Source organism: Magallana gigas, chromosome 1, assembly GCF_963853765.1.
Source record: "Magallana gigas chromosome 1, xbMagGiga1.1, whole genome shotgun sequence".
In the NCBI taxonomy this organism is placed as follows: domain Eukaryota; kingdom Metazoa; phylum Mollusca; class Bivalvia; order Ostreida; family Ostreidae; genus Magallana; species Magallana gigas.
The window spans coordinates 48,321,930-48,333,647 of NC_088853.1; the positions used below are offsets into that span (position 1 = coordinate 48,321,930).

General features: G+C 31.4%; 1 long non-coding RNA gene across 1 annotated transcript in view; it reads left to right on the plus strand.

Moving 5' to 3' along the window:
* The first annotated feature begins 3,874 nt into the window (after positions 1–3,874).
* LOC136274153 (uncharacterized) overlaps positions 3,875–11,718 on the plus strand; it is a 31,529-nt gene continuing 23,685 nt past the window's right edge. Inside the window, exons 1-2 of the long non-coding RNA XR_010712462.1 lie at positions 3,875–3,991; positions 5,846–5,886. This is a non-coding gene — a long non-coding RNA (uncharacterized lncRNA). The remainder of the gene's footprint in view (positions 3,992–5,845; positions 5,887–11,718) is intronic.

The window sequence follows — 11,718 nt, forward strand, 5'->3', positions numbered from 1 at the left end:
CATCAATAATCAACAGTTTGCAGGGAACAACGATATTTATAGCGTTTTTCTTAAACAAACGAATCATGAATTGTAAATGCACAGTCCAAAAAGATTCGTACAACACTAAAGAAGCTAAAAGAGAGTCAACAGAGGAATCTAATACAATTGATACAAAATTATGATATATTAAATTTTTTTGCTTTCTTTGTGTAAGCTTTATAATTGGTTCTCAATGTTTACAAGATCTTCATTCCAGTGCAGGCGTTTTAAAATGATATAACAACACGCCGAATAACTTTTCGAAAATTTTCGATATGATTTTTTGGTAAAAGCTAGCAATCAATAAACACGTAAAATGCTAATCGCTTGCGACATATAATTCTCGCCTTTTAATTATGCCTTCCTTTGCAGAAGGGAGGGTATATTGCTTTGTTGCTGTCCGTCTGTCTGTTACCAAGTTTCTGTTCATTTTCCTCACAGAAGTTGCACATACTAAAATGAAATTTTTGTTTACAGATTTATCATAACAATATCTTAATTAGTTATGCCCCTTGGACTGAGAAAAATTCCATTTATTAGCAGTTTTCGATCATTTTCTTTGCAGAGTTTGCACTTACTCAAATGCATATCTATTGTAATTTATACATTTATGACTGGACAGAAATCTACGTGTTCTAGTGACCTAGCTGTAGCGTAAGAATATGCACATTCTAAACTGCTATTAGATTCATTGTTCTTAAGAAAAATCGATTGTAGTTAATACATTACATTCATGACAGGACAGTGATCTACATGATCCAGTGACCTAGCTATGGCGTAAGAATACAGGCACGTAGCATCAGGGGGTCCTGCACCCCCCCCCCCTTCCCCCACTTTTTTACGCAGCAAAGATTTTTATTAGATTAGCATACAATAAATTGAAATAAAAGAGTTGCCCCCACCCCTTTTCCACTTTTATGGGACCATTTTAAAAAAATTACGTAATATTTACATAAAACTATTTCTATATAAAACAATTCTTATGAACATCTCAAAATGTTTGTCTTCAAATTCTATGATCGAGATTCTAAATTCTGGTGCAAAACTATGGTAAAAGATAATTTTGAAAATTAATCTTGTTTTAGCAAGGATTAAGGTTCTTTAAAACTTGACTCAGAGTTGATAAAGATTAATATATTTATCGTATTTTGTACAATGTTTTCAACTATCATATCTGTAACTGTATTTGTATTGACTCTGTATCTATGATTGCCTAATAAAAAGGATAAAATCAAAGGCTGATTTTTTTTATCGTTGTTACTTATTTATATAGTTCACCCTTAATTTATATCATTAAACAATAATGATTTTAATGCTTATATATGTAGGAAATGAGATTAAATAAAAGTCTTTAATAAGTATAAACTTCTTATAAAATAGATTAGGAAAACGCTCGTATATTTTTTTACCATCAAAGGAGAATTTAGGTATTATTCATACTTCTTTTATATCATCAATGTTTCTTTTTTGGTTATGTTAATTATAAAGAATTATATCCGGCTTTCCACATTCTACATTTTACATTTTTTGATACAATGATTCTCCTTAACACTCGGTATGGGTTGGTTGAATTAATTTTCATAGTCATAAGAAGATTTTCCTTTTTTTTTCCTCGTACAGAGATTAAATTTAATGTCATTCAAACAATATTTTTAAAAACTTGTAACATTTTGGACTATATGAGACGATTATTGCATATAACTATTTCACGCTTGTACCCCTGTTTCATTATGTGTCATACATGTGGCATTTTAATTAAGGTTGAATCTGTGTATATTATGTATTGTGTATATGTATACATGTATAATCATTCTTGTATTTGATCAAATTTTATTGGATTCCTTTTATTGTTTGTTTAAATAAACTAACTGAAACTTCAACAGTTTTGATTTTATATGACTAAGAGTAAGTAAACCCCGTTCCTCATCTATTGATTGATATTTGAAAAGTGTGCAAAGCCACGTAGTAAAATTCAATCGTAGGAAACATAATCACCTGAGTTGCGTTATAAATTGGTTGGAGTCTGTCTACACGGTCAAAACATGAAGTCAAATCTAATGTTCCAAGAGTAGATGTACTGAAAACATGAATATCTATTACTGTATAAAGTTTTATGGATAATAACCCCCCTAAATAGTACAAATGGGATCACTGTGTACTTTTTTGGATCAGATAACCCATCTGACCATGAAAACGACTAGCTCGACCTATTATATGACGTTTTCTGTCCGAAACAGAAAATGAAATTCGAGTGTAGGAGCTGATCCTGTTCATTGATAATGTTCAACCACACTTCGTTAATCGGTGCCTTTTCTACATCTGATAAAAACCATTTTAGTGATAACCATCGTTTAATTCAGACGTCAGTATCAGTGCGTTGCGCCATCGCACATTGCATTCCTTTGAACTTTCATTCATTGTTAAAAACACAATCGATCAAAGTTGGATCGTATTCATTCGAAAACAATTACCCCCTCTATTGTATGTTTAACCTCTCTGTAAAGTAACACCCCCCTCCTCGTTGGGGTATCGATGTTGCCTTTGGGGGCACCGATTTGATTTCCAGCCACCGTTGGTCAGACAATACTCAATTCTTTTTCCCCTCTCTAAGGGCGCAAGCGCCCAGAACAATAGCTCCATTCGATTAAGAACAATAGCGCCCATTGTTTTCCCCCTCTGTACAGTAACTTATACATTGTACTACTTACAATTTAAAAGTAAACTAAGTTCAATTCAAACACCTTGAAATCTTAAACACATATGCTTCAATTGATGATTTACATTATTACAACCACATGTGTTTAATTCATTATTATCTGGAAATAAAGAATAGGACACTTGGCTAGAGATAATAGTATTTCAATTAATGTACTCAACAATGTGCATTTATTAAACCTAGGAAGCTTGTTTATTCAGTATTTTGTCATTTTAAATTATTTCGAAAGATTCCCCATATTAGCACAATTACCTTTGTAGGTATATATGATCATAAAGAGAAAATCGCTCCTATGTGTTTGACAAAAAAAAAACAATACGCATTTTGCCCTTTACCTTGCCTTTCCTTCAATATACCTTGAGTATGTGGTCATCTTTCTATGACATATACATGCACATGTACATGTATTTCTTACAAGTGTACCCAGACATATAGTCATTCCATGCATTACAATTTAATGCTATGCTATGGTATGCGATTTTAATGATATACTATGAGATGTGTATGGTATGCTATGAGATTTGTATGCTATGCTATAAGAAATTGAAATGAAGGGCTTAATGATATGGTATGCTATGATATGCTATGGGATTTGAACAAAAACGCCTCCATACACAGAAGAGTTCCACACATTTCGAAGTAAAATAATAAGAAGCTAAAGTTTACCACAAATCTATCATGTAAACATTTATTTTTTCAAATAAAAACATTTAAAACCGAGTTAAAATAATGTTGTATGCTATGGTATGATATGACGAATGCAATTCTATGAGATTGTATGCTATGGTATGAGATTCCAATGCTATGGTATGAGATTTCAATTCTATGCTATGAGATTTCAATGCTATGCTATGGTGTATGTTGTAAAAGATATGCTTGAACTGACTGTACAAAAACAATTGTATTGGGGACCATTTTCATTTACAAAATGTACCCATATTCTCAATTTTTTCACCGGCCATTTAACAACTGTTACAATGTTTTACATCTACACAATTTAATATTGATATTTTTGCATAAAACAGTAGTCTAGCTTGATGATTCATCGCATTTTGTTTATCGAGACAGGTAAATCAATTGAACATCTTTTGTTGTTTTTTCGGTCGTAAACACAATACATCTGTTGCCTTAAAAAAGGAAACACGTCACTGTTCATGTATAAACCTGCAGGGTTTATGTGCGGGTACGGCATATACATTTGTAATCTAGTAATTTATTTCCAGTGGTGAAGTGAACAGCTTTATTTTTGGAACTGTAAGTAGCATGACTTATATAAGTATATTTGATGTTAAACATTGCCTTTGTAGTGTACTCAAATATAATGTATATCTTCACAAATATGATAGATTTAATTAAAGCAAATGAACTCAAACCATTTTTTAACGGATCATTTATTAAGTAATATCGATTTTATCTCAAAAGAATTAAAACTGAACAATCACGTACATTTATCGATTAACAGTTGAATAGACTTTGATAAGTAAAAACGTAAAACGCCATTCAAAATTTGCTTGCTGATCTCGTTGCTTTGGTAAGAGAAAGAAAAAGAGGGGAAATTCTACTCTTAAGCTTACTGTAGATTTCTAATTAAATGGAGAAATAAATTTCAGCGTAAAATCTCGAGAAGCAATCCTCAATGGTTTTGAAATTGCTTTTAGTTTCAGAGAAAATAAAACCAAAAAATGGTGATCGCGATTTTTATTTTCGCGGTTTAATACAATTCTGTTTAATCGCAGAATTAAGTACTCGCGAAAAAAAAGAAAGTAACAGAATTTTAGGCTTTTAAGGTTAAAATACAAATATGCCGAATTCCAAAATATTACCAAGGAAACCAAGCAGAAAGTTAGATATGATTTCTTCACTTAATTTCAAACGTTTATCATCAAATCTGTTTTACTTATTAATTTTGCTTTACCAAATCGCATGGTCGTGTCCTATAGCATAACGGAAAAGCGGCAGTGGAGGCGCCGCGTAGTAATACATGTAAAGCATGTGCTACAAAAAATAGTTGTTTTAAATTAAGGAATCATTCCATGAATATTATGAGGTGATTGAGATATATCATAAAGGCCTTCTGGCTTTATTGGATTTGACCACACCCCGGCCGAAATTATCACCTCATAAGGTGATAATTATTGTCAACATTATCGATGTAGTTGAAAGTATTTAATTACATTGCAAAGTAATTGGTCCAAACACTGTCATGAATGAATATACTAGCTCATAAATAAAAGCAAAAACTTTTTAAAATGGCTAATATTTTCAGCGTTGTACCAAAGTCAACAGATGGAAAGTTTAAAAATACTATTTAGGAACTATGTTTCACTCGTTGATTGCTCGTTGATTAGCTTTGCAATAAAGAATGAGACTATGTGTACAAAAGCACATTTTTTGCAGTAAAAAATGTCACATTATTTTTCTTTTATTTCTCCTGTTCTCTTGTTTATTGCTACATTAATTAATTTTCTTTAAATGTAAAAGGAAATAATCTTTTGCCTTTACAACAATTGTCCCTTAGCTAAAAATTAATAATGCACCAATATAAAGGATATTGGCAAAATAGATGTACTGGCCCCTAAATTGACTATCATCAATTTATTGTAATTCTTAAATTGCTTCTTTTGAACGGATATACATGTTAAATAATTACAAAATTTTCATTTTGATCCAAATGCCTACAATATGGAAATATGACATCAAAAAGTTAACCTTTTCCTGCATTTTTAGGATACAACGTCCTGTTTAAGGATATGTGAACGAACCCAAACACTTCTTCCGGACAAAAAACTAAGCACTACATTTTGAAGAAGAAAAATATCTTCAAAGCTACCCCTAAACTATAAATAAAGTAAATACACTGTATTTAAACGTAGCAACTACATCTATTGTTTTAAAAATAAAAAAGCACGAGAAATAAAACCCACGTCCGACGCAGTGAAAGGTCTGCGTGGGAGTAATTGAAAAAAAAAACCGGGAACAAAACATTTAGAAAAAAGATATTAATGTTAAAATCCAATTTTTTGTTACTTACATTTGAAATGAGGAAATACCTAAGTGTTTACGTGCTCAATCCATGTATATGTCTATAGTTTTGAATTTTACTTGTAGATCTGTATCAATCAAAATGGCTACAGGTGGAAATAACGTAGGTAGGTGAATTTATCTGTGGAAGAGTTTGACGATATTTGCAAAGAATTTCTTTGAGAATAAATACTATTGCAAAACGTTAAGTAGAGTAAATGCATCATAAGTTTTTACATGTAAGCCAAATTTGAAAATGATTTGAAAAAAAAGAATACGCGTTTTAAGAAGCAGAATATATAAAATGAGGTAAAATTCGCAAACTTGCAACTATTAATGTATTGTGTTAATAATGGAATATTTATCAACCACTCCAGATATCTGCTTCTGTGACAGTTAAATGATAATTAACAAAAATACACATTTTTAAAAAGTGCAATTGGAACCAATATGATCACAATCTGATTTAAAAACAAAACAAAAAACCTCGATGTTTGTATTATCTGTGTTCCAACAATTGGTTAAAGATTACAGACCAGCAAATATTAATCGGTTAAAAGCTGCTTTCAAAATATCGATGGGTTAAAAAAATTATCATTATCCTTTTTCGAGTTATACATGTAACTGTTTAAAATATGGTAGACATCCTCGTTTTTAGCTGTATGTGCCGTATTTAAAGTTTTTATAAGCTACATGTAGTTTGTAAAAGGTCTACAAAGGCCTAAAGTATTTATTAAAAATTTTAAATACAGGGTGTCCCATAATATCTGATACCATTTACACTTTAAATAAACTTTGATTAAATTTATTTAACAAAATATCAAAGACATTTTCATAACTGTATACGATGTAAATTTACATTCAACAAATTTAAAAAGCAATTAAGATTTTTGTGAAATTAATCATTGTTTTTAATAACAGAACGAAAAAGATAATGCGTCAAAATGACGTCCTATTTTATCAATGACAACGCCAATTGGTTGCGTAATATTCCTCACAACAACCACTGTACGTACGGATTCCATTTTCTCCTAATCTTGTTACTTTGTAAATAATATGTTGCTTGTTGAGTTGTTTCCCAAGCGTATCCTCTTTTCATATATCGTACAACTAAATCTGGGGTTTGTGTTTAAAAAAATACAGAACACGACTGCTCGCTTGTCCGATTTATCTTGAATGAAATTAAAATCAACCAAAGAAATATATACTGGGTTGGTGTAAGTAAAAGAATTACAATATGTCATATTGTAAATTTTGTATTGATCCCCACCAAAAAAAAATAATTACAGTTTATAATAAGAAAATTGCATTTATAGTTGGGGGAGTGTAAATGCAAAATCAAACAATATGACACTTGCAAAGATATGACTGCACTTACAGGGATTTAAAAAATGCGACAAAATAAATATTTGAAATGAGCATATTTCGTTAATTGTAGGAATTGCCAATGTCTTAGCTGCAACGTTATGTAATTACAGTTGAATAAAGTTCATATTTACAAAGAACAAAGTTGTGTTTATAAGTAGGGGCCATAACATTTAAAAAATGCGACAAAATAAATATTTGAAATAAGCATATTTCGTTAATTGTAGGAATTGCCAATGTCTTAGCTGCAACGTTATGTAATTACAGTTAAATAAAAATCATATTTACAAAGAACAAAGTTGTGTTTATAAGTAGGGGCCATAACATTGTCTTGAATCTCCATAGGATAATGAGTACGCCCACCTTTTTGTTTTACAGACTTAATACATAAGTCAGCGCATGCGTGTTCTCCTTTTAATGATAGCTGTATATTTATTCATATGAGCTTATGGTAAAAGGATATCAATAGACAAACATGCACTAATGGTAAAACAAACAAAAACTGTTTCTTCAGCGTTCGCGTTCTCTGTTGTTAACGGTATACTTTGACCTGTTGAATGTTATAATTTGCCACGTGATTTCTAACCCCATGGAACTTTGTGAATACAAAACCCCGTCACATGACGTGTGAGGTGCGTGCATACTGTTAGGCAATAATATAGGTAAACGTTAGAAGTAATCCGGCAGACCGACCACGTCACGCCTCATAAATATGCATGTATTTCCGAGTTATTTATAAACGCCTTCCAAGTTATTTAAAAACGCCTTCCGGGTTATTTATATACGTCTTCCGAACAGTAGTTTGTTATTACAAACGGAATTACTAACTTTACATTGTTTACATAATGAAATGTATGTACATGTATATTTGTTTTTATGCAACCAACATATTTGTTTTTATGCAACCAACAAAGTAAAACTCATTTTCCCCCAAAAGTTTAAGCTACAAATTAGCGCCATGCAGAGAAAGGGGTGGGGTTGGGGGGGGGGGGTATATTATTCTCTGTGATGATATTAAGTGTTTGATTAAATAATAATATTTATTTATGAACAGGCAATAGTGGTCCGTGTGTTTTTTAAAAAAACATGGATAGGCATAATAATAAATTGATTCTATAAAATGGTATAAATCATTTAGTACCGGTAATTAATCTTGTAATGTACATAAATAACGTTAACCGTTTTAAATCCGAAAAAAAAAATCACCAACCCTACATTAATTAATTGTATTTGCGTAAACCGAAAGCCAGTATGGCGCATTTTCCAATGTTTTACCATGTTTACCACTGTTTACAGGCATGATATATAGTATAAGAAAAAGAATAACTGGGTTTATGAGTAATTTTCAGACAATTTCCTAAGTCTATCAATTTTGACATTTTACAATTGTGTCATGAAGAATGTTTGACGTAAAGACTGCGAAGGAATACAGGTAACGTTATATTGCTGCATCATATATAGTCAGGTACCTTTTAATTATCCCGGAATTCTAAAACAAATATTCCATATGAAACCGAGTGGAATAATGACAGGAACTCCATTCGTCGTGTTATTGTGGGTTTATTTGTGCATGACATCAAAATAACTTTAATATTTTTTCAAGATATGCTTTTATTTACCATTAATATACTTGGCTTATCCAAACAGGTTGTCATAGCACCGTATCTGTCACATAGATTGTGTTAAATTACATAGGTCAGTTTAACATATCTCAATGCCAGATCCCAATTGGAAAGTTCACATATATGCTGTGTCATTTTACAATACTCACATATATGCACTATACAACAACATATAACAATTTACAACTTCTATATGAGGTCCCTTACCCCTATAACATATATTAAAACATAGGTCAGTCTAGCAGATTCCAAGGTCAGTCTGTCAGATCCCATTACAAAAAGTCACATATATGTCACCATATAACAACATATGACAATTTACAACTTCTATATGAGTTCTCTTACACCTTAAATATATTATAGAACATAGATCAGTCTAGCAGATTCAAAGGTCAGTCTGTCAGATCCCATTACAAAAGGTCACATACATGTCACTATACAACTACATATAACAATTTACAACTTCTATATGAGGTCCCTTACACCTATAATATATATAAGAACAAAGGTCAGTCTAGCAGATTCCAAGGTCAGTCTGCCAGATCCCATTACAAAAGGTCACATACATGTCACTATACAACTACATATAACAATTTACAACTTCTATATGAGTTCTCTTACACCTATAATATATATTAGAACATAGATCAGTCTAGCAGATTCCAAGGTCAGTCTACCAGATCCCAATATGAACGATAACATATATGTCACTATATGACAATTTACAACTTCTATATGAGGTCCCTTACACCTATAATATATATTAGAACATTGGTCAGTCTTGCAGATTCCAAGGTCAGTCTGCCAGATCCCATTACAAAAGGTCACATATATGTCACTATACAACTACATATAAAAATTTACAACTTCTATATGAGGTCCCTTACACCTATAATATATATAAGAACATAGGTCAGTCTAGCAGATTCCAAGGTCAGTCTGCCAGATCCCAATATGAAAGGTCACACATATGTCACCATATAACAACATATACCAATTTACAACTTCTATATGAGGTCCCTTACACCTATAATATATATTAGAACATTGGTCTGTCTAGCAGATTCCAAGGTCAGTCTACCAGATCCCAATATGAACGATAACATATATGTCACTATATGACAATTTACAACTTCTATATGTGTTCTCTTACACCTATAATATATATAAGAACATTGGTCAGTCTTGCAGATTCCAAGGTCAGTCTGCCAGATCCCATTACAAAAGGTCACATATATGTCACTATACAACTACATATAACAATTTACAACTTCTATATGAGTTATTTTACACCTATAATATATATAAGAACATAGGTCAGTCTAGCAGATTCCAAGGTCAGTCTGTCAGATCCCATTACAAAAGGTCACATGTATGTCACTATATAACAACATATGACAATTTACAACTTCTATATGAGGTCCCTTACACCCATAATATATATTAGAACATTGGTCAGTCTAGCAGATTACAAGGTCAGTCTACCAGATCCTAGTATGAACAATAACATATATGTCACTATATGAAAATTTACAACTTCTATATGAGGTCCCTTACACCTATAATATATATTAGAACATAGGTCAGTCTAGCAGATTCCAAGGTCAGTCTGCCAGATCCCATTACAAAAGGTCACATACATGTCACTATACAACTACATATAACAATTTACAACTTCTATATGTGGTCTCTTTCACCTATAATATATATTAGAACATAGGTCAGTCTAGCATATTCCAAGGTCAGTCTGTCAGATCCCATTACAAAAGGTCACATGTATGTCACTATACAACTACATATAACAATTTACAACTTCTATATGAGGTCCCTTACACCCATAATATATATTAGAACATTGGTCTGTCTAGCAGATTCCAAGGTCAGTCTACCAGATCCCAATATGAACGATAACATATATGTCACTATATGACAATTTACAACTTCTATACGAGGTCCCTTACACCTATAATATATATTAGAACATAGGTCAGTCTTGCATATTCCAAGGTCAGTCTGCCAGATCCCAATATGAAAGGTCACATAAATGTCACTATACAACTACATATAACAATTTACAACTTCTATATGTGGTCTCTTTCACCTATAATATATATTAGAACATAGATCAGTCTAGCAGATTCCAAGGTCAGTCTGCCAGATCTCAATATGAACGATAACATATATGTCACAAAATAACACTGATACTTCATGATATCAATTTACAATTCCTGTACTTTTTGTTTGTCACCTGTAATATAATTACTATATAGGTCAGTTTATTTTTGTATTTGTATTTATTGATGAAGTGTTACACTTTCAGTCTTTTTATTATACCATACAGAATGTAATTCATATTTTACAATATTTCAGGTATCAAAATCTATGAAATATGACAAAGAGAATTTTAAAACATATTCAAGAACTTTTACTGCTGAAAACTTTTATTAAATATGTGATTGATGTCAATATCATAATAAAGTTTAAAACTTAGTGAACATCATTGAATACTGATTGAATACAATACTGATACTGCATGATAACAATTTACATTTTCTGCTCTTTGTCTGTCACCTATAATATAATTATCATATGGGTCAGTCTAGCAGATTCCAAGGTTAATCTGCCATATTTATTGATGAAGTGTTACATTCACAGTCTCTATAATTTTACTTTTAATTATTATAATTTATTATCCACTAGTTGATTACTAGTATGTAATATATAGTAATGATTACATTCAAATATTCAAACATTACAAAGGAGTATTGCCTAATATCAACAGTTAATGTCATCCTTCATCATGTGGCATGTTTTCCTAGCTGGTGGTCCCTTAAAAGTTATCTTCGTTTTAAAGATTTCTTCTCCCTGATGGAATCTTTTGTCTAATTTAAAAAAGAAAAGGTTGGTAAATTCACATCAATATTCTTTATAACAGTGCTGTAAAAATCTTACACAAATTAGCAAAAAAACAAC